This window comes from Barbus barbus, assembly GCF_936440315.1.
Source record: "Barbus barbus genome assembly, chromosome: 5".
NCBI classification, from domain to species: domain Eukaryota; kingdom Metazoa; phylum Chordata; class Actinopteri; order Cypriniformes; family Cyprinidae; genus Barbus; species Barbus barbus.
This window is the reverse complement of record NC_136733.1, coordinates 12,289,099-12,313,569: the sequence shown is the minus strand read 5'-3', so window position 1 is coordinate 12,313,569 and position 24,471 is coordinate 12,289,099. Positions and strand designations below refer to the sequence as shown.

Here is a 24,471-nt window from a genome sequence, read left to right as displayed (position 1 = left end):
AGGTAAAGAATTTACAATTAACATCTTACGAGCATATTTGAGAATAGGCAAGGGAAGTCTGACGTTGGTCAGTTTCACATTTGAGAGCAATAGTGATCGTCTCATTGGAAACATTACATGACCGAAGCTTCGATATAACAAAAAAAAAAAAGCGCGGTATTCAAAAAGAGCACCGCAAGGTCAAAAAGCTTTGATATGATTCTCGGCACACCGCTTCTATACATTCATAACATCAATACATTATACATCTGCACAGTGTTTCTAAACACAAAATGAGAGAGAGAATCATGTTGTCAATACATCATGCACAGTACCAGCTAAGAACAAAAAATAGGAAAAGCCTATTCAATATTTTCCTCATTCAATACAACTATATAATAATAATAATAATAATAATAAGCAGGGCTCTAGACTTGCGACCAAAATGGTTGCATATGCAACAATTCTTTGAGAATGGGAGAGTTAAAATATGACGTGGCATTTGTGTGATTGCATGGTCTGCGCTGCTCCAAAGCATCTTCTTTGCTCCATACAGCAAGCTGCAAAGCCACATTACAGTGAAGCAGGAACCACATTTCACTGATCATGAAAAGCGAGTTCTTTGGGTGTAGAGCCTGGTTTATACTTGCCGCATTTTTGTTTTCATTTGTTTTTTTTATTGAAGCTTTTTGACATTTACAGGGTTTAAACATAGTTGACACATCCGAGCTAATACAAATTGCCCAGGTGGCCATTTGTTTGAAAGAGAGAAACATAAAAAAAAAATTATAATAAAAAAATATTTTTTTTTGCTTGTTATTCAGTCCTTCCACGCCAGGTTCCGTATTCCCAGCGTTAATAGATGTCTCTTTCCAGCCCCCAGATAGGTAAAGAATTTACAAATAACATCTTACGAGCATATTTGAGAATAGGCAAGGGAAGTCTGACGTTGGTCAGTTTCACATTTGAGAGCAATAGTGATCGTCTCATTGGAAACATTACATGACCGAAGCTTCGATATAACAAAAAAAAAAAAAAAAAAGCGCGGTATTCAAAAGAGCACCGCAAGGTCAAAAAGCTTTGATATGATTCTCGGCACACCGCTTCTATACATTCATAACATCAATACATTATACATCTGCACAGTGTTTCTAAACACAAAATGAGAGAGAGAATCATGTTGTCAATACATCATGCACAGTACCAGCTAAGAACAAAAAATAGGAAAAGCCTATTCAATATTTTCCTCATTCAATACAACTATATAATAATAATAATAATAATAATAATAAGCAGGGCTCTAGACTTGCGACCAAAATGGTTGCATATGCAACAATTCTTTGAGAATGGGAGAGTTAAAATATGACGTGGCATTTGTGTGATTGCATGGTCTGCGCTGCTCCAAAGCATCTTCTTTGCTCCATACAGCAAGCTGCAAAGCCACATTACAGTGAAGCAGGAACCACATTTCACTGATCATGAAAAGCGAGTTCTTTGGGTGTAGAGCCTGGTTTATACTTGCCGCATTTTTGTTTTCATTTGTTTTTTTATTGAAGCTTTTTGACATTTACAGGGTTTAAACATAGTTGACACATCCGAGCTAATACAAATTGCCCAGGTGGCCATTTGTTTGAAAGAGAGAAACATTTATAATAAAAAATTATAATAAAAAAATAAAAAAATAATTTTTTTTTGCTTGTTATTCAGTCCTTCCACGCCAGGTTCCGTATTCCCAGCGTTAATAGATGTCTCTTTCCAGCCCCCAGATAGGTAAAGAATTTACAATTAACATCTTACGAGCATATTTGAGAATAGGCAAGGGAAGTCTGACGTTGGTCAGTTTCACATTTGAGAGCAATAGTGATCGTCTCATTGGAAACATTACATGACCGAAGCTTCGATATAACAAACAAAAAAGCGCGGTATTCAAAAAGAGCACCGCAAGGTCAAAAAGCTTTGATATGATTCTCGGCACACCGCTTCTATACATTAACGTTATATTGGTTCAGTCTTTAAGTCATACCATCGTTATATTTTCCTTATATGTTTTCCCCTTAATCGTCTACCCCCTCAAACTCTGAACAATAACATTGCTTAGTTGTTTTGTCCCAATAATTAAGTCGTTTAACTCCTTAAAATATGAACGAAGCATCAGTAGAAGTATGTCACAAAAAACATATGCAGTCTGTTACCATGTCATTCAGTCTCTCCAGGACGGTTTGCACCTGACGAACTGGAGGTTGATGGTTCGGGCAGACTGTCCAGAAAAGACTCTGCCTCTGTCGGCTGTTTGAAGAATTTTTCGCCGCCGTTGTGTTGTACTCGAAGAGTCGCTGGATATGTCATGAAGACGCAAATTCCTCATTCACGGAGTCGTTTCTTCACATTTCCAAAGTCTTGTCTTTTCCTCACGATGGCCGCAGAGAAGTCTTCAAAAATAGATATTTTATGGCGTTTGTAGACCAGCTGACTCGCGGCTCTCACTGCTTGCAAGATGCGTGCCTTGTCTTGAAAATTATGTTGTTTTACCATCAGCGCTGTCGGTCATTCTCCTGATGTGGGAAGACGTGAAGGGACACGATGCGCATGCTCTAACTTTACCTGGTGATTCTTGAATTCGGTGTTAAGCAGATTGGGCAGTCAGGTCCTGAGGAACGAGACCGGGTTAGTCTCCTCCTCCCCTTCGGGTAGGCCAATTATTCGGATATTGCATCACCTGCTCCTGTTTTCCAGGTCGTCTATTTTTTTTCCAGGGCTGCATCAAGCTTTTATTCATTTCGTTCAGATCCGCATTATCTCTTGAAACTGTGTCTTCTACCGCCGATATACATGTTTCAGCTTCAGTGACTCGGTTTTCCACCTGCTCGACATGTGTCGCTACCGCTGACAATTTCTCTAGCACTGGAAGAATTTTATTCTTCAAAGCCTTATTGACGCCCGCCAGGACTTCTGATGTTATTTTCTTCACCAGTGCGTCCATGTCGCCCAGGTTCAGTATTTTAATTTTATTCTTCAAAGCCTTATTGACGCCCGCCAGGACTTCTGATGTTATTTTCTTCACCAGTGCGTCCATGTCGCCCAGGTTCAGTAGTTCAGTAGTTCGGAGAGGAGTGAGTGCTGATATTCGATCATTTTCTGCTACGAAGTTTGTAACTGGAATCTAGTTGTTTCTTTGGCATGCCTTGTAACTTCTACATTGAAGTTCTACACTTTCAGATATGATATTGAGTCTAGAGAGGGAGATTTTTGAAGGCTTTGCCGGAGCTCGTAGTCAACACTGCTACTCCATTAGATGCATCACGTGACCCCCTTGTCTTCATTTTGAAAAGCCTGTTACCTTGGCTGTTTACCTCATGTTATGCTATGGAGGCTTGCTTTTTATTTATCAGAAGCCCGGCTTATAACACAGCAAAAGAGTAAATTCCGTTCAAAAAATTCAAATCACAAATAATACTGATGAAAAAGAACGGGTAGAATGTTAACCACTTTGTTACCATATAACTATAGACTATGAAAAAAGAAAAACTATTCATAAGCATGCGTTGATTAATCCCATGTAAAAGAAAAAAAATGTGCAACAAATAATGTGCTCGTGCGACCAACTGAGAAAGTTAGCCCAGAGGGAAGAATAAGTCAAGAGCCCTGATAAGAGTGGCCAAGTCCCAAGCTCCACCTCCATGTGGTGCCGCCTGGACACACCTTTAAAGGGTAAACAAATGGAGTGGACAATGAAACAAACCATGAATGCATGGTTAAATTGAAACAAAATGAACAACATAAATGGGACATGTGATACCAGAGGCATAGGTGTCGTGTCTGGCAGGGTGAGAAGCATCGCTCATCAGGTCAGTCATCATGCGAAATTGAGGCAAAGACTCAGCACATCGGAGTCTAATATGGATATGCAAGTGCTGGACGGCCATCGGACAGAGGATACTCAACCTGACCTGTCTAGTGCAACACCAAACACAGCCACATCAAGTGAAACTGTGATGTAGACAAGTCTGGACCATCTGATGCGGTCCTGCTATATGCAACCGAGGCGTCCAAGACAAGAGGGACCTACACAATCTGGCGCCAACGGAACCCAGATACGGATCCGAACAAGGTAAATACGCAGAGAAGAAACAGAAGCAAAAAAGTGGCTAGCAGGCACTGAACTAGCAGAGATACAAAGCAAATCTACAAAGATTGCCAACAAGAGTTCTACCAAAAAAAGCTGTTTAGAGAGGACACCAAGAAGTTCTACCACCTCCTGAACAAACAGCAGGAATTCATCTCTGAACCACCTTCACAACCAGTTGTTGAAACATTTTGGCACAGCATCCTTGAGAAAAATGTTAAGCACAACGCTGAGGCATCTTGGATAAAGGACAAGGAGAACACCACAAGTATGGACTGGGCTTACTCTCATAGACATGATCAAAGTCATGTGAGCACAGAACTGGAAATATCCAGGTCCAGACAAGTTGAAAAACTTCTGGCTCACAAGTTTTAATGTTCTACACCAACACCTGACAAGAGCAATGAATGAAATTCTGTGAGACCCAAGATCCACATTTCTTCTGTACATGAGCAAAGATTCCAGAGACCCCAAGATCTACTGTCCGATCACCAGCTTGTTGACTATGTACAAGCTTCTCACAGCAGCCATGTCTGAGAAGGCGTAGGACCACTTGCCGACAAATAACATCCTCCCAGACTAGGGGTGACCCCAAATAGTCGACGATTCGATGCTTCGATAACAGGAGCCCGATTCGACTACCAATCTCACAGTCGAATATTCACGGGGTGTTATGATCATACCATTTTGGCTATATGGGGGTGCTCAATGTCTGATTTCACATAGAACTACCGGTTTTCTCCCAATTGTCAAGGAACGCTAAGAGGAGCGCAGTGGAAAAGACGAGGTCAGGGTCCAGGTGCAGGTAAGGTGCTTTTAAAATCAAACAAAAAGGCCAACACGGCGCAAAAAACTAAAACAGAAAACGGGATACACCAAAGGCAACTATAACAACACAATGCCTGTATCCCTTGAGTCGAATCCACACTAACACAATAACACTTAATTTAGCCAGGCAGAGTAATGGGAGTGTGGTGCATAAATAGTCCGTGGCAATTGGGAACAGCTGTGGGTGTAATGAGTGGGACAGGTGCGTGTGATGTGACAGGTGTATGTATTTACATTAGATGAGTCCGGGAGGAAGGGAGATGGTGACCTCTGGTGGCGACAGCGCAGGGCCCGGACTCATGACACCAATAAGTTAATATACAGCCCATTAAGATAATGTTGTAAATAAGAATCTGAAAATAAAGAAGCCCTAAATAAATATCTTTAACGTGCGTGAATAAATCCAACCACCCCTATAGATTTAAGTTTCACTTAATCCAACATCTTGGCGGCAAGGATTTAAATCTTTAACAAGACAGTGAAAGACTGGATTTTTTCGATCAGGTAGGGTATAAGTGATATCAAAATATTTCAGCCGGTTTATATATATCGTGTATATATTATTTATCTTGTATAAGATGCATTTGAGTTATGCTGCAGTAAAGCGCTTCATTGTAGTACTATGGTGATTATCTCTTCAGCGTGCAGCGCGAGCAGGACAAACAACAATGCAGAATATTAATGACTGAGTAGGACTGTCATATACATAACATTATAATTCAATTACAATTCAAGACAAGATGGCGCCGGTGTGTGTGGCGAGTCGTCTGTCCTGTTCATTTTATATGTTGACGTTGGCTATTTTACTTATCTTAACATCAGTTTTAACTACTGTGAACTCTATACTGTTAACCTATGACCGTCAAACATTACTTGATATTGGAAAGTTAGTCTCTTATTCATCTGATGCCGAGTGGAGTGGAGCTTATACGCGTCCACCGCCGTTCGCTCCGAACATTCCCGATTTTCTGTGTCGACGGCCCTTCGACGTGCCGCGGAGAAGGCGTAGCAGAAGACGAGGGAAGCGGGCTGGTGTTACTACCAGGATTAAGTCCGGTTTACTCTCTGGATTTACTCAGCTTTCTGACTTTCCCTCACTGGCTTCTTGGCCCGTCTCTGGACGTTATATGGCAAGACATTCGCTGGAGAAGCCCTGTGTCTGCGCGCCCCATCTCTCCCCGGATTCGTGGTGGAGGTGTTAACCACGGCGTTCTCCGTCCACTGAATCGAGGTCATCCTTCGCCCTGCAAGTCCCCGCCGATCAGAATGGGATTACTTAACGTTCGTTCCTTGGTCAATAAAACTTTTATCCTGCACGATTTATTTACTTCAAAGGATTTGGATTTTATATTTTTGACGGAAACTTGGGTTAAAGAGGGAGATTTCAGTCCCTTTTCTGAACTTGTTCCTCTGGATTGCACCTTTTATAATTGCCCCAGGAAAACTGGACGTGGAGGAGGACTGGCAGCTGTTTTTAAACGAAACTTCATTACACGTATTATTCAGTCTGGTGTTTATTCGAGCTTTGAGGTACAGCTTCTTCAAATAGATTTGGCACGTCCAGTCCTTTGTGTTAATATCTATCGTCCACCGCGTATTAACAATGTTTTTTTAAATTTACTTGGAGAACTGATTCCTCGGTTTGATCACATCGTAGTGTTGGGTGATTTTAATATCCATTTATGTTGCCCCACTAAACCTCTGGTGACTGAATTTAAAAATCTTATTGACTCACTTAATTTTGTGCAGTGGGTGCAAGAGCCTACTCATGCTCATGGTCACACGTTGGATTTGGTTTTTTCACGTGGATTTCAAATTTCGGACATTGAAATCACTGAAACTTGTTTTTCTGACCACAGATTGGTACTTTTTTCTTCTCATCTTCCTGATCCAGTTGCTGCCTCATGTCCAGTGACTCGTTTCAATCGTTATTTCTCCACTCAGTCATGTGAGAGATTTGCATCCTCCTACGCTATAACTGATCCACCTTTGCCTGAATTGTTCTCTTCTCTGCAGGATGTGAACAGACTTTTTAATTTCTTTAATCAAAAATGTTTGTCTACTTTGAATTGCTCCGTTAAAACCTAAACGTATTGTCACCAAACATCAGCCTTGGCTTAATGATTCAACTCGTTTGCTTAGAAAGGCCTGCAGAAGAGCAGAGCGAAAATGGTGCAAGGATAAATTACAGGTCTCTTATGAAATTTGGAGAGATTCCTTATTTGTGTATCAGAGAGCTGTTAAGGCAGCCAAGTCCAAGTATCTATCTGAGTTTATTAGTGACAACTCTCACAGACCTAAGGCACTCTTCTCTGCTATTGACTCCGTGCTCAGTCCCCCTGTCATCATTTTTCCTGATTCTTCCGTATCACTGTGTGAACAATTTTGTACATTTTTTAACGAGAAATCCTTTCAATTAAGATCTAACTTGCCCTTGGGGAACTCGGCCCAACCTGTGAGATCAAGTGGTCAAGTGCTATGGAATAACTTTCAGCCTGTTTCCTTTGAATTCTGTAAAGGCATTGTTGAACGTCTTAAGACCAACATCGTCTTCTCAAGATATTATTCCATCTAGATTTTTAAAACAGATTTTCAATATCATTGGACACGATCTTCTATCAATCTTTAATACTAGTTTAACTACTGGGGTTGTTCCTGACTGCTTAAAAACAGCTACAGTAACTCCATTATTAAAGAGGCCTAATCTTGATTCTTCAAATTTTAATAATTTCAGGCCTATATCAAATTTGCCATTTCTTTCAAAGATCCTTGAGAAAATTGTGTTGACTCAGCTACAGTCCCATTTGATGTCAAATAATATTCTTGAAAATTTCCAATCGGGTTTTAAGTCTCAACACAGCACGGAAACTGCACTTCTAAAAGTTGTAAATGATATTTTAATAGAAACAGATAAAGGGAATGCTGTAGCTTTGGTGCTTCTAGACTTAAGCTCTGCATTTGATATGGTTGACCACACAATCTTGATTTCCAGGTTGGAGAGTTGTGTTGGGTTACAAGGAACGGTATTGAAATGGTTTCAATCTTTCTTAGCAAACAGAAGTTTTAGTGTCTCCATTGGCCAACATAGTTCGTCCTCACACCCACTTGTCTGTGGGGTGCCTCAGGGCTCAATTCTTGCCCCAGTTTTATTTTCTATATTCATGCTACCAATGGGTGCTATCTTTGAGAAATATGGAGTGTCCTTCCACTTATATGCGGATGATACTCAGTTGTACTTTCCCTTGAAACACAAAAGTAAAGAATTTTTAGGACCTCTGTTGAATTGTTTAAACGAATTGCAAATATGGCAAAAGCAGAATCTTTTAGTGTTAAACGAGAACAAAACTGAAATCATTCTGTTTGGTTTAAAGTCATATGAAGACTGTGCCCTTCACTTTGGTCATCTCTCTTCCTACCTTACACCCTGTGCCAAAAATCTTGGTGTTCTTTTTGACTGCAACCTGGGTTTTGAGAAACAAATTACCGCAGTGGTCAAATCAAGTTTCTTCCACTTACAGCGTTTATCCAAAATTAAATCCTTACTCTCTGTAAAACAGTTTGAACAGATTATTCACTTGTTTGTTTTATCTCGTTTAGACTATTGTAATTCATTATACTATGGTATAAGTCAGTCTTCTATAATGCGTCTGCAGATGGTCCAAAACGCTGCTGCAAGATTAATGACAGGCAGACGAAGGTTCGATCACATCTCGCCCATTCTTATTTCACTTAACTGGTTACCAGTTAAATTTAGAATTATCTTTAAAATTTAAATTTTTGTTTTTAAATCTCTGCATAATCTCGCCCCGTCCTATCTTTCTGAGGCAATTTCTACCTATAAACCTAACAGATCCCTAAGATCCAGTAACCTTGGTCTCCTCTCTGTTCCTAGATTGAGGCTTCGCTGCAGAGGTGATCGAGCCTTTGCTGTTGCTGGCCCCACTCTGTGGAACAATTTACCAGCTTCTATTAGAGCTGCGCCCTCCTTGCCGGTTTTTAAGTGCCAGCTTAAAAACCATCTTCTGTCAATAGCTTTTTTCATAGCCTTGTCAATTGTATTGTTATATTGTGTTGTGATGTACTTTGGTTTTATATCTGTTGTATTTTTAGCTGTACAACTGGTAGTTGTGTGAAAGTGCTCTATAAATAAAAGAAAGAAAGAAAGAAGAAAGAAAGATTATAATGAGAACACTATTATAATAAAACGCTGTGAATTTTTAGAGTTTAGTAGCCGTGTTTCTGCACGTTGTTGCGTGAAGAACGCATCCACTAAAGGAGGTCATTCAGAGCTGCGCAGACACTTTCATGCATTCAGGGCATTTTGTGTAGATAGCCTATAAGTTGTAATATTGATGTTATGTTGTATAAATAACGAACCGTATTCTATATGAGATAAATGATTAAAAACCTGCTATCAAATGCTTCACTCTACTGGTCATCATCAGCACGCGCAGCTCAAATGCAGAACATTAATAACTACTGTTATATAAATAATGTTATAATGAGAGCACTGTTGTAAAAAAATGTTGTGAATTTCTAGGGTTTCGCTGACGCTTAATGTTAACTATCTTTTAATCAAAACATAAAACATTATTTTTGTATCGGCGAGGCGTCCATTAAACATTTTCCCTGTGTGTTAACGTCAATAATTATGACTGTCCAGTGTCTGACTTGACTCTTGGTAATGTATTTTGCCCACGCCCCCAAACATATGATTCGACTATCAGTCGACTATTGGCAAGATTCGAAAATTCTGATTCGACTATGAAAATCCTTAGTTGGGGACACCCCTATCCCAAACATCAGAAGGGCTGCAGGAAGGGAGCCAAAGGATGCAAAGATCAACTCATGAGTAAGATGGTGACCAAGAAATGCAAGAAGAACTTAAGCATTGCCTTGATCAACTACAAGAAGGCATTCAACAGCATACCTCACTCATGGATCCTGGAAATCCTGAAAATCTATCGAGTGAGTCCAACTACCTTTCAGTTCATCTAAGCATCAATAAAGGAATGGAAGATGGAGCTGCACCTTTTCCACCAGAACAGCAGCATCAGGGCAGGATCAATCTGCATCAAGCGGGGAATCTTCTAAGGCGACTCACTGTCTCTCTTGCTGTTCTACCTCAGCCTCTTGCCTCTCTCGAACATGCTGAACAGTTAAGGTATCAGATATAAAAGTGAGCCATCTGTTCTACGTGGACAACCTCAAGACCTTTAGTAGAGACAAGAAGCAGCTCAGGCAGGCAACGCACATTGTCAAGGCGTTCAGTAGCGACATCCGAATGGAGCTTGGACAAGACAAGTGTGCAATTATTTCACGAGTCAACAGCTACATCAGCTGAGCAGAGGTCCGTCCATCAAGGACCTCAAGAAGGACAAAGTGTACAACTACCTGGGCATCAACAAAGGTGATGGTATTCAGCACAATGAGATGAGTAATATTACCAACAAGTGTAGTACTCCTTGGTGATATTACTCTTCATTTCTGAGTCCGCCTGGAGTTTAGCAGTCCCTGCCCTCACAAACGGCTTTGGCATTGTGGATTGGAGAGTAGAAGACATCAGTAAGTTGGACAGGAAGATGAGGAAATTGCTAATGATGCATGGAATGCACAATTCGAAAGAAGACACAAATTGATTTTATATCAAGAGACACGACAATGGCCGTGGGGTTAGAGCTTGGGTCTGCATACAACATTGCCATCGTCTGCCATCAAGTGAGGTAGCAACAGATAGTGAAGAAGCACAACGCCAGCTAAATCAAATTCTCCCTGACAAAGATGATGAATGAGATCCGCAAACACTATGGTCTTCCCAGGCATGAAGATCATCCAGAGAGCATTAGAACCGTGGGCAGAAAGCCAAGCAGGAGTTCTCTGGATGATGGTTGAGCACTGAGAGAGAATTTAGAATGAGATTGGATCAAGTGTGTGAAGGAGAACGCTGCATCAGTATCACAGCATCACAGTCCATATTATGGCTATTTCTTTCTTTCTTTCTTTGATAATTAACTAATATTTTATTAAATATTTTAATTGTTGTTTAATTATTTTAATTAATTATTAATTTGTTACATTTATATAGCGCTTTTCTGGGTACTCAAATCACTTTACATGGAAGAGGGAATCTCCTCAACAACCACTAATGTGCAGTATCCACCTGGATGATGGATGCAACTGCAGCCATATTGCGCCAGAACGCCCACCACACACCAGCTTAACTAATATTTTATTCAATAGTACAATAAAATATTGTTCTCAAGAATACAGTCATATATTTCAGATATATAAAAAATATAATCTTAAGTAAGTGTATTTTTCCTTACCTCTCAGGTAGAGTAAGGTAGGCGGTAGTATGTTTCCCATAAATTCTTGTTCAACAATGCTCTAACATCACACGCTGACGGCAATTAAATCTTGCTAAGCTGCGTCCTACATGCACCTCTTCTGCTGCACCTCTGTCATTTTCTGTGGGTCTCTGGAATTGTCAGTCAGCTTTCAACAAACTTAATTCTGGCCATTGCTTCTCAGTCTACTCTTAGTATCTTGGGCATGACTCTGAGACCTGGATTCGTCCAGAAGACTCCGCAACCCCTGCTGTTTTCTCTAACAACTTCCCTTTCTCTCACACCCCATCTGGTTGGAAGGGTACTGGTCTTCTCATTTCTAATAATTGGAAATACTCAACCCACTCTTCCCTATGCAATAAAAATTATTTTGAGTTTCATGCTATTATGGTAACAGCTTCTGTTTAACTCCATATTGTAATGATTTATCACCTTCCTGGTCAACTGCGCACCTTTATAGAGGAGCTGTATGGGCTGCTGTCCTCATTCTCTGTGGATGGCAGTCCACTTGTAGTCTTTGGTGACTTCAAAATTCATCTTTAGAAGCCTTACACTGCAGACTTCCACTTCCACTCCTAGCTTCATTCGATCTCAAATGGCTTACCACCACAAGCACTAAAAAAAATCTTAATTTACACATGCAATTGTATCACAGACAACATTTGGTAAAACCTCAAGACATCTCTGCTCATTTCTTTATTACATTTAACCTACATATTACTATCTGTGTGCTACCAATTTCTCTACCAGTTACTTTTAGGCAAAACCTATTCTCCCTTTCACCCTTCCATCTTTCCCCTGTAGTGTCATCCTCTCTTCCCTCACCCACCCATTTCTCACCCCTGGATGTAAATACAGCAACTGACACTTTATGATCCACTTTAACTTGGCAAGACAATATCTGTCTAGACAAGCCAGTGGATACTACCCTTTCTAACCTAAAAAGTTTCCCCATGTATCATCATCTTTACTGTATTTTTGGGTGGCTCACCAATGTACTAGATTTCTCTAATACAAAAAAATTAAGTAGGCTTGACCAAAATTTTTGTAGGGAGAAGAATTTATTGAAAATGGTAGTGTAGCAGTTCTTCAATAGCATGTCTTCCTTCAAACAATCCCTTGTATGAATCCTAGCTTGTCCCAAAGTTCTGTCTGAGGGATAGACTTTTATACCTGGAGACAAAAGGGCTAGAAACAACAGATAACTGTTAGGATCTTCCCGCTGGAGATCATGCAATCTACAAGACGTTCCTGAGGAATGCTGTTCCTTTGTTATTCTAATGGAATGGACAATTTGGTTCACACCTTTATAGACACAGTTACATTATTTCTTTCACAGAATGACCAACTGAACTTTAACCAATCAGGTTTCAGCAATGACCATTCAACTGAGAATGAGCTTTGCTGTTGGTCACTGCAGTCCTGCAGTTAGAGAAAGCTAATTCCAAATCATCAGTTCTTCTGCTGGATCTATCTGCCACTTTTGACACTGTGAATCACCAGATTATGTCTACCATCACCGGATCTGCACTCCACTGGTTTGAATCTTATCTCACAGGAAGGTCTTTCAGGGTTTCCTGGGGAGGAGAGGTATCCAATAAACATCAACTGGTCACAGGGTTTTCTCAGGGATCAGTTCTTGGACCCCTCCTCTTCACCATATACACTACATCACTGGGACACAATATACAAGCATATGGTTTCTCTTACCATTGCTATGCTGATGACACACAGCTTTGTCATTCATTTCAACCAGACAATCCAATAGTAGCTGCATGGATCTCAGGCTGCCTGGTGGACATCTCGGCATGGATAAAGGAACATCACCTGCAGCTCAACCTGGCAAAGACTGAGCTTCCCGTTTTCCCTGCCACTCAGACTCTTCAGCATGATTTCATCATCCTGCTAGGTTCATCAAAAATTATTTTTTGGTGACCAGCTGACCTTCAAGGACTATATTGTAAAGACAGCTCAATCATGCATGTTTGCATCGCACAACATCGGGAGGATCAGGTCCTTCCAGACAGAGCATGCTGCACAACTTCTTGCCCAGGCCCTTGTCATTTCTAGGCTGGACTATTACAATGCTCTTCTAGCTGGACTTCCATCATGTGCAATCATGTTTCAGACAAATGTTTCTGAATGCAATGGCATGACTTGTCTTCCATGAGCCCAAAAGGGCCCACTTCACATCTCTCTTTATCTCCCTGCACTGGCTACAGATTATGGCTCGAATCAAGTTCAAGACATTGATGTTTCCGTACAGAACAGCCACAGGCACCCTCCTACTTCCACTCACTCTTAGGAATCTACATCCCCTCCAGAAGCCTGAGATCTGTAAGTAAGCGATGCCTCGTGGTAACATCCCAGAGAGGCATTTTCGTTCACCTTTCCTGGCTGGTGAAATGAACTTCCCACAATCGCAGTAATTAACAGAACACCCGACACGTTATCTGACCGCAACACTAATTTAATCCCATACTCGACCCATTTGACATAAAAACTGGGACCCGAACCGCACCTGCATTAAATCTCCAATATGAGGTAGACAAAACTCATTAAAACTTTTATTCAAATTGTGAATAAATTTAAATACAGAAAGCAATTGCGTTGTTGTCTGCGTGTTATGTTAGACTGTTGTTGAGAGAGCAAAAATATATTGAAAACACACTACTGCCTACCTGATTCTTCCTGAGAAGTAAGGAAAAATACACTTACCTGAGATGATTTTTTTTATATCTCTGATAGTATTCTTGAAAACAATCTTTTAATGCATTATTGAATAAAATATCAGTTAATTATCAAATAATGAAAAATGAATAGCCATAATATGGACTTTTGTAAATGCTGTGATGCTCAGATATTGTGACTTCCTTCACACATTGCTGATTTCACCATTAACCCTTCACCTGAACAGTTTATGTTGCTGTATATGGTCATGGTCACTGTAGTCATTGACCATCAAAACATAGGGGTAGACATCACCTTTTCTTTGGTGTCATGTTTAGTTCAGGAGATATAACACAAAATACATAAATTGGTTATGGCGGAAAGTAAAATGGTCACAATGGCAACCATGAGGTGTTTTTGCGATGGCTGCAATTCTGAAATTGTTTAGGGCAGCAAATTATAAGTGTACCAAGTTTCATGCTTTTATGAAAAAGTGAACATTATTTTCACATATCACCTGGACTACCATACTTTCTGAATGTTTTAACTATACGCTTCAAGGAGGTGAACAACCAAGAAAATGGAGCGAGACAATAATTTTGGTTATTCCTTAAGAGGGTAAAGTCAAAAAGAGTGTAGTGCATTGAGGCCAATTTCTGTATTAAACATGGACTATAAATGTATTATATGCATCAATACTAGCAAAAGGACTGGAAGATATAATTCCAGAATTAGTGGATTCAGAGCAGACAGGTTTTGTACATGAGTTTATTAGATGTATTAAAACTACATACAGTATTCATCACCAAATGCTAGAATACAGATCAACAGGCATCTCATCCAAGTAATAATTTGGATAAAAGCTGCTGCCAAGACTGCCCTCTTAGTCATGCCCTTTTCTCCTTATTTATTGAACATAGCACAGTTAATTAAAGAAGAACAGGGGATAAAAGAAGTAAGGGTTAGAGGTTTAGAGCAAAATATTTGTTATTTGTAACAACACTAGAATTTTCCTAGGCTGATGTCCACCTTAAAAAAAATTGGAACTTACACTCTAAAAGCGCTGGGTTGAGGCTGTTGGGCCATTATGCTATTTTCTCCAGTGTTGGGTAGTTTTTGTGTAACCCAGCCAGGGGCGCAACGGCACATTTACTGAGAGGTATGCAAAATCAGTGTTGGCACCCCCTCTATTCTAGCCCCTAAAGTACTTCAAACGAAGTTCGTTCATCGTTTGGGGGCAAAAAGAATTTTGAAAAGGCTGAGTGACGGTATACTGTTTTTGAACATTCCAACACCCCCGCACTGCTGGAGGTGGGGTGTAGATCAATGTAAATATGTGTAACAACGATGCAATGATGCTGTATCTAGGTCATTTATTAAACTGGATAAATTATTACATGTTTTTATATATAGCCGATAATCTGTTTTTAATCAGACTGACGGCTCAGTCGGACTGAAAAGCCTTTATGTAAACACCTTAATCGATCTTAATTGATTTTAACCTTAATACGATTGAGAGTGCATGAAAACACTCGATCGGATTGAAAACCGAAACTGAAAGGACTGCACATGTGCAATGACGCAATAGCGTAATGACGCATGATGCATGGAACAAGCAGTTCTTCCTGTTGAATGAAGTGTTGTATAAATGTGTGTCCTGTCATTATTAAACTCTCCTTTCACTCGGCAACTGTGAAGTGGAGCAGGGCAACTTCCCACCCGTCCTTGTTTTGGATTCTCATCCACAGGCAACCTGTTTTAGGCGCAGGGAGGGGCATTTTTACTGCTCATAAATATGAGCAGCACGCCACAGTGGATAGAGTATATGTATATGTATATTTATACAGAAATGTATATTATTTCTGCTGTTAACAACAAATAAAAAAACAGTGTAGGAGAGTGGTTATTATGTGCAAACAGTGAGAAACTATTTGTGAAGTGTGTGCATGTCAAAAAAAAATCTATTCCGATTTGAAGATTGTGACATATAAACGCGCACATCAACCCGATCACTTCATTTCTATTCAGTCCGATTGAAACAAAAATTGTGCATGTAAACATAGCCAATGTGTCTGTGAAGTTTCAGCTCAAAATCCTCCACAGATCATTTATTATAATAGCTAGAAAATGTTAGAAAACAGAGCTGTTTTGGTGTGTATCACTTTAAATGCAAATAAGCTGCATATTCCCATCCCATCTCCAGAAGAGGGTGTCGCATATACGTTTCTCTGCATTGCGTATCTACAACAATAAACAGCCGGTAGACATGACTGAGAGTGAGAGAATTGGTGTTGAACCGTACATATGCACTGAAAGTGGGACGAAACAGCGCAATGTTACAGAGCTCGCGCCATGCTGACCTGTCATCGGCGCTGCTCAATGGACCGAGATGCGCGATCACGCAACCGAACGAACAGCGCAAACTAATCTCACAAGCGCGGTGCTGATCAATTAAAATACTTCGATAACTTGCGCACACAATCACGGTTAAAACGCTAAGCACTACAATGACATGACATGCACAAAGCAGTCTGGAGAGATACAAATATTTATAGTGATGTAAGAAAATATCGATACACGTGAGTATCACGATATTTTGTTTGGCGATACTGTATTGATTCTCAAAAACGGAATATCGATATTTAAAAAAAAAAATCATACAAGATTCATGGCAGTCGTTTCATTTTGAGTTTAGTCTTCATCTCTGAACTTAAACAGTGACAGGAAATACTAGCATAAGAGCACGCCAGTAATGTTAGCGTTAATATAGTTCGCTGCCAGTAATGGAGGATGAAAGAAATGTTCCAGTTCCTGTTTCGGTGTATAACGCTGAAGTGTGGCGTCATTTGGGCTTTTGTGGTAACGTCCGCCTCGGTTCCGCCGCTTGCCGCATCCATTTGAAATTAAGGTTTGAATTAGGGGTCGACCGATTATCGACCTGGCCGATTATTGGCACCGATATTAAGCATTTTTATGATAATCGGCATCGGTCATTTTCAAAACCGATGTGCCGATAAAATTATTGAATTTTTAAACGCGCTATTTGGCTCTGATGCAGCCTGTCGGAACTCACCACTCTGTGGCCTAGAGCAGTCTCCGCCCACCGCGCATCTGATTTGTTGAGAGTCAGGAGTCCGACCAATCAACGTGGAAGACTAAAGGCACTCTCACACCGAAAGCGCTTGCTAACTGGTGCTGCTTCATCACGCATCAGTTCTCTCTCAAAGGCAGCAGCAGACCTTGCACAAGTTGCAATAAATTACAATCCACTACACTGAAGTTGTAAAAACCTCAATTTTATCTATTTATGGTTTCCGAGATGGGGGAAACGCAGGGGGAATCACGGAATCCAGTCATATGGAATTTACTGTATAACGCGGAGTCGCGGAATTAGTCAAAGTTTGGATGAATTAATCAAAAGTAGGTCAGTACACTTAAATCGACTCATGATATGGACTATCTGTAAACATTAAGCTGCAAAAAGACTATTTAAATATGAATTCTGCATGTCTCTGTATATGTGAAAGGCACAGACGCGCGGTTTTGACACACACACACACACACACACACACACACACACACACACACACACACACACACTGAAGTGCGCGACGCTCGCGGTGTTTTCCGCATCTGCCATGTCACTAAATGAGGACATAAATACATGAACATCATCCCCAGAACTGCTCTGAGAGTTACTTCATGAGCATTTGACTGTTTCGTTTGAGTAAAACGATCGTCATATCATAAATGGGCTACAGAAACTTAAGAGGTCCTCATGGCAACCCGTCAAAATAAAAGTTTGGTTTATTTACTAATGCTACTACAATTATTACAACTTTTGTTTAAAAGAACAATCACACAATACGCTATTTCTTACATGTTTTAATTTATAGTAAACACATTTGTTTGCCAAAAAATAGAGTTCAACTCTCATTTGATTAAAAGATAAATTAAATTAATGTTTTATGCCTTCATTTGCACTGCTCTGTAAATGAAAACTAATGGAAATTACTGTCACATAGGCCAAGACTAAGATACTGTCACATAGGCCAAGACTAAGATACTGTCACATAGGCCAAGATTAAGTTACTGTCACATAGGCCAAGATTAGGATGACGGAAATTGGGACATTTCAATAGGCTATTGAACCAAGCGAGCCTATAACAGGCTATTAGTGTTATAGTTTCATTAAAATAGTTGCGGTCTTCTTCGCAACTTCTACAATGGAGCTATGAAGACAATTAAATTATTTACACGTATTATATACATTGCGCTTTTTAAATTAATCAATTGATGTGCATTAGATGATGAATTGAATAGTCACCTCATGTAGGTTATGATTTAGTCAACCGAAAATAATTAATGAAGAATTATAAGAGGTTATGCTATTACACATACATTTCTAACATGTAAATTATTGAAGCCAAATACTTACATTTCCCCAAGCTGTTTAGCTTTAGTATTCATAGGCTTAATCATGAAGCATACAGTGGCCCCACTTTTAACTCTCTCTTTATATATTACCCTTATTGTAGATGGATGCTTGGGGGAAGACAAGAGTAAGAAGTGCAACCAACACTAGGGAAGGCCGTTTTTGTCAGAGCCCTTGTTATTCTTAATTTTGACATTCATTTTCATTTTTACACCAGACATATATATCGGTTCAATATATCGGTTATCGGTCTACTTGGTCTGTAATAATCGGTATCGGCATCGGCCCTGAAAAACACATATCGGTCGACCCCTAGTTTGAATACGTTTTATTTCATCTATAAAGTCTTTACTGTGCTGTAAATTATATTATGTTATGCAACGCAACATACAGGGATGAGATGTCAAGTCAGCTGAATGCATCAGCAACGGTTGTTTTTGTCCATGGGTGCTTTCACTTATTATTAAATGTTCACCTTTTGATTATTACTGTTCCCTCTAGTAATGCTCTGTCTGCTTTTTAATTTCCAACCTATTTTTGGTTCATTTTAAGCCTAGCTGAAACATTCTAAGACTAACCTCAACACACTTAATGACTGTTTCCATCGACTGGAACAGATTTTATTCTTTGACAGTCGGAAGGGAGCACAAAGCTAATGACCGAGTCACTCCATTACACAACACACTTAACGACTGGCGAGTCACGACAGGACAAATTCTGCTGAACCAAAAAACAACCAAAAACAGCAACATCTACCTCCTGCAGCCACTCCCGCCCCACCAAATACAACACTGCAGACAACATCCTCCATTACTAATTTGGTGCTTTTATTTGAAAAATATACCTATTGAAACGTTAAGGTTTGTTTTACTAAAGTTTGTGCTTACTATAACTGAAAACAGTAGCTTTCCTGCTATGTTAGTTTTCCTAATAAATGTCACAGCAATGTGTCTTGAAAATGTTTTGCATTAAGTCTGATGTTTCTCTTTCTTTTTGGAATTATGGCGCGAGTAGACACTGTTGTTTGATGAACACATTGAGCATGTTTGGGATGCTCTTGATCGGCGTATACGACAGCGTGTTCCAGTTCCTGCCAATATCCAGCAACTTCGCACAGCCACTGAAGAGGAGTGGACAACCTGATCAACTCTATGCGAAGGAGATGTGTTGCACTGCGTGAGGAAAATGGTGGTCACACCAAATACTGACTGGTTTTCGGACCCCCCCCCAATACAGTAAAACTGCACATTTTAGAGTGGCCTTTTATTGTGGCCAGCCTAAGGCACACCTGTGCAATAATCATGCTGTCTAATCAGCATCTTGATATGCCACACCTGTGAGGTGGATGGATTATCTCGGCAAAGGAGAGGTGCTCACTAACACAGATTTAGACAGATTTGTGAACAATATTTGAGAGAAATAGGCCTTTTGTGTACATAGAAAAAGTCTTAGATCTTTGAGTTCAGCTCATGAAAAATGGGGGCAAAAACAAGTGTTGCGTTTATAATTTGATATACATTTATTTAGTTATATTCATGATTTATGAATGTATTCATTTTATTTTGTTTTGAAGTAGGCTATAGCTAGGTTATTCGTTATGTTTGTATATTCGTTATGAAGAAAATTTGTTAGCCTAGCCTAAAGTTGACTTAGCCTAATATTCTTCCAAGTTTTAAGAAGTTAAAAATGAAGAAAAAACGGAATTTGCTTGTAGTCTATAGATAGGGCTATAGGCTATTTTTTTCTTAACTTTTATTAGACTGCAGATCAAAATAAAATAATTATTGATAATCTTTAAAATGAGAGAATCACTGACATCATCTAGGCTATACTTTCTTCGACTGCAGAAAAAAATGAAACTATTTCAATCTGAAGTGTTGACTTATTAGTTAAAAGAAAGACAGGAAATAAATCACAAAAAGAACAATTGAGATATTTCTTGCAATCAAGAATTTTTTTTCTCCAAAATGCTTCAAGAAACCTACCTGCAAAGCTACAGTACTGTTAAAAGTTTTAGTCACTTGCGTAAAAATGCTGTAAAATGAGGATGCTGTCAAAAATAATGTCACAAATAGATTTTCTTTATCAATTAACTTCTGCTAACTAAATTAAATTAACATTTGTTGTGACTATCCTTTGCGTTGAAAGTCATTGTCATGCTGGAATACCCATCCACGACCCAGTCGTTACTGCAGTCGTCCTGTCCCCTTAGCAGAAAAACACCCCCAAAGCATAACGTTTCCACCTCCATATTTGATGGTGGGGATGGTGTTCTTGGGGTCACAGGCAGCATTCCTCCTCCTCCAAACACTGCGAGTTGAGTTGATGCCAAAGAGCTGGATTTTGGTCTCATCTGACCACAACACTTTCACCCAGTTCTCCTCTGAATCATTGGCAAACTTCTGACGGACCTGTACATGTGCTTTCTTGAGCAGGGGGACCTTGCGGGCGTTGCAGGATTTCGATCTTGCATGGAGCCCCAGTCCGAGGGAGACTGACAGTTATTTTGTGTTTCTTCCATTTGTGAATAATCACACCAACTGTTGTCACCTTCTCACCAAGCTGCTTGGCGATGGTCTTGTAGCCCATTCCAGCCTTGTGCACCCAGGTGAAAAAAAAGTATGCTTCCATAATATACTTAAAGTGCTCTATTTTTGCACACTAATTTTGTACTTAATATACTAAAAATGATTATTTAGTACTTCTTAAGATAAACTTAAGATCATCTAAGTGTACTCAACTGTTTTCCTCACCTCATAGAAACTTTGTTTGTTTGGCTGATCGATTGCTTGGATTGCTGATCGATTGCTTCTGTCTGTCCCTGTCTGTCGTGCTGCTGAGAGGTTTGCGATTGTAGCTCCATGTAGCTTCGCTTTTCTGTTGAATCTCTATCTTACTTTCACTCTCTGTTGTTTATAGTGATAACATATAACTTAATTCCCACCATATTTCTGGTATTATCTATCAAACTAATCTAACTAATTTGATCGTTCGCTTTTTAAAACCGTGAGTACAGCGCGTTAGCATTCGTTAGCCGGTTCCCATTCGCGTTTCTATTCGCGCCTATTATTGTTTTCTTTTTTCTCGCTCCGTTTTTCATGAGTTCATCAAACAACAGTGGTAAGCGAATCATTCTTCAATCACGGTGAGTAATGGCTTCTTCTCCCGCTATTGTTGTTTGCACTGTTTGCCACATGTACAGTTTATCTGTCTGTCAGCAGCGAGGGATTCACATGTGATAAATGCAGGGAAATAGTTAGGCTGACAGAGAAGATTTCAGAATTAGAGACACGCATCCAAACTTTAGTTGAGGACAGTAAGAATGTGATGGCTGTAGATACTGCTTTGGATGCAACTAGCTCAGGGAGTCCTGTACATTGTTCGGTTCTGGTAGAGCCCGTGCAGCAGGGCAACTGTGAGACGGCCTAGTCGCGGGTCAAAACACCACTCTTCCGTTCCGATCAAAACATCAAACAGGTTCTCCCCACTCACGCACCCACTGAGAAACCAGATGAAAGTGCTCTAGTTATTGGCGATTCTATTGTACGGAACGTGAAAATAGAGACAACAGCCACCATAGTCCAATGTTTACCAGGAGCCAGAGCGCCTGACATCTTGGCAAATTTAAAAGTGCTGGCTAATGCTAAACGTAAATTCAGTAAGATTGTTATTCACGTCGGCGCTAATGATGCTCGACTTCGCCAGTCGGAGATCACTAAAAATAATGTTAAAGAGGTGTGTGAACTTGTAAGTACGATGTCAGACACTGTAATATGCTCTGGTCCGCTCCCTGCTTCCCGGGGTGATACATAGCAGAATGTCGTCACTTAATGGCTGGATGTCTAAGTGGTGCCCGCAGAATAACATAGGTTTCATAGACAACTGGAATAATTTTTGGGGCAGACCTGACCTGTTGAAAAGAGATGGTCTTCATCCCTCCTGGGGTGGTGCCGCTCTTCTCTCTAGAATTATGGCACATAGTCTTAGAGTTCGTACTTGACTAACTGGGGCCCAGGTCAGGAAGCAGACAGACTGGCTAAGCCAACCATCTGCTAGCCACCTCACGTCACAGAAGTCAGTTAATTCTCAGCACACAGAAACTCTTTCACCTAGATATTACACTATAGAGACTGTGTCTGTTCCCCGAACTAGAAAATACAGAAAACATCCAAACCAAAGTAAGAGTAACAATTTAATTGATGTTCAACAAATAAAAAACAGATATAATACAGATAAATAAATGATAAAGCTTGGCTTATTGAATATTAGATCCCTTTCTACAAAAGCACTTTTTGTAAATGATATGATCACTGACCATTAACTAGATGTGCTTTGTTTGACAGAAACCTGGCTAAAACCAGATGACTACATTACTTTAAACGAGTCTACCGCCCAAGATTACAGTTACAAACATGAACCGTGTCCAAAAGATAAAGGGGGAGGTGTTGCTACAATTTATAGCAATATTTTCTGTATTTCTCAGAGGTCGAGATTCAAGTATAATTTGTTCGAAGTAATGGTGCTTCATATAACGTTATCCAAAGAAACAAGTGTTAATGATAAATCCCCTGTGATGTTTGTACTGGCTACTGTATACAGGCCACCAGGGCACCATACAGACTTTATTAAATATTTTGCATCCGAGGTAGTGCTGGCTGCAGCTAAAGTCCTAATTGCTGGTGATTTGAATATCCATGTTGATAATGACAGAGATTCGTTGGGATCAGCATGTATAGACATTCTAAACTCCATTGGTGTTAAACAACACGTTTCAGGACCTACTCATTGTCGAAATCATGCTCTAGATTTAATACTGTCATATGGAATTGATGTCAGTGGTGTTGAAATATTGCAGCAAAGCGATGATATCTCATTATCATTATCAATGATCATTATCTAGTATATTCCATTTAGCTAAAGCTGTAAAGCCAACTCCTTGTTACAAATATGGTAGAACCATCACTTCTACCACAAAAGACTACTTTATAAATAATCTTCCTGACTTATCTCAATTCCTCAGCATATCCAATAGCTTAGAACAACTTGATGATGTAACAGAAACTATTGACTCTTTTCTAGCACTTTAGATACGCTTGCTCCTTTACTCTTAAGGAAGATTAAGGAAAAGAGTCCAACACCGTGGTATAATGAGCACACTCGGGCCCTAAAGAGAGCAGCCTGGAAAATGGAGCGCAGCTGGAGAAAAACTAAATTAGAGGTATTTCGTATTGCTTGGCAGGAAAGTACCCTATCCTACAAAAAGCTTTAAAAACTGCTAGATCTGCTTACTTTACGTCTCTTTTAGAAGACAATAAACACAACCCCAAGTATTTATTTAATACAGTGGCTAAATTAACAAAAAATATAACATCAGCAGGTGCAGACATTACCCAGCAGTACAGCAGTAATGACTTTATGAACTACTTTACTTCCAAGACCAAAACTATTAGAGATAAAATTGTAACCATGCAGCTGTCAGCCACTGTATCACATCAGATAGTGCACTATAGATCCCCTGAGGAACAATTCCACTCATTCTCTTCTATTGGAAATTAAGAATTGTATAAACTTGTTAAATAATCTAAACCAACAACCTGTATTTTAGACCCTGTTCCATCTAAGCTCCAAAAAGTGGTGCTTCAAGAAGTAATAGATCCTCTTCTGAATATTATTAACTCATCATTGTCATTAGGATATGTCCCAAAAACCTTCAAACTGGCTGTTATTAAGCCTCTCATTAAAAACCACAACTTGACCCCAAATAATTAATTAATTACAGACTGATCTCGAGACCGATCTCGATTTTCTGTCAAAGATATTAGAAAAGGTAGTACCATCACAACTATGTTCCTTCTTAGAGAAAAATTATATATGTGAGGATTTCCAGTCAGGTTTTAGACCATATCATAGTACTAAGACTTCTCTCATTAGAGTTACAAACAACCTGCTTTTATCATCTGATCGTGGTTGTATCTCTCTATTAGTGCTACTGGATCTTAGCGCCGCGTTTGACACTATCGACCACAACATTCTTTTAAATAGACTAGAAAATTAGGTTGGCATTAGAGGAAGTGCACCTGGCATGGTTC

The 24,471-nt window shown here is 39.7% G+C and overlaps 1 protein-coding gene across 1 annotated transcript in view; it reads right to left on the bottom strand.

Annotated features, from left to right (window-relative positions):
* The window catches only part of LOC306869911 (transcription initiation factor TFIID subunit 6-like), a 98,352-nt gene that overhangs the window by 2,537 nt on the left and 71,344 nt on the right, over positions 1-24,471 (bottom strand). The window lies entirely within an intron of this gene.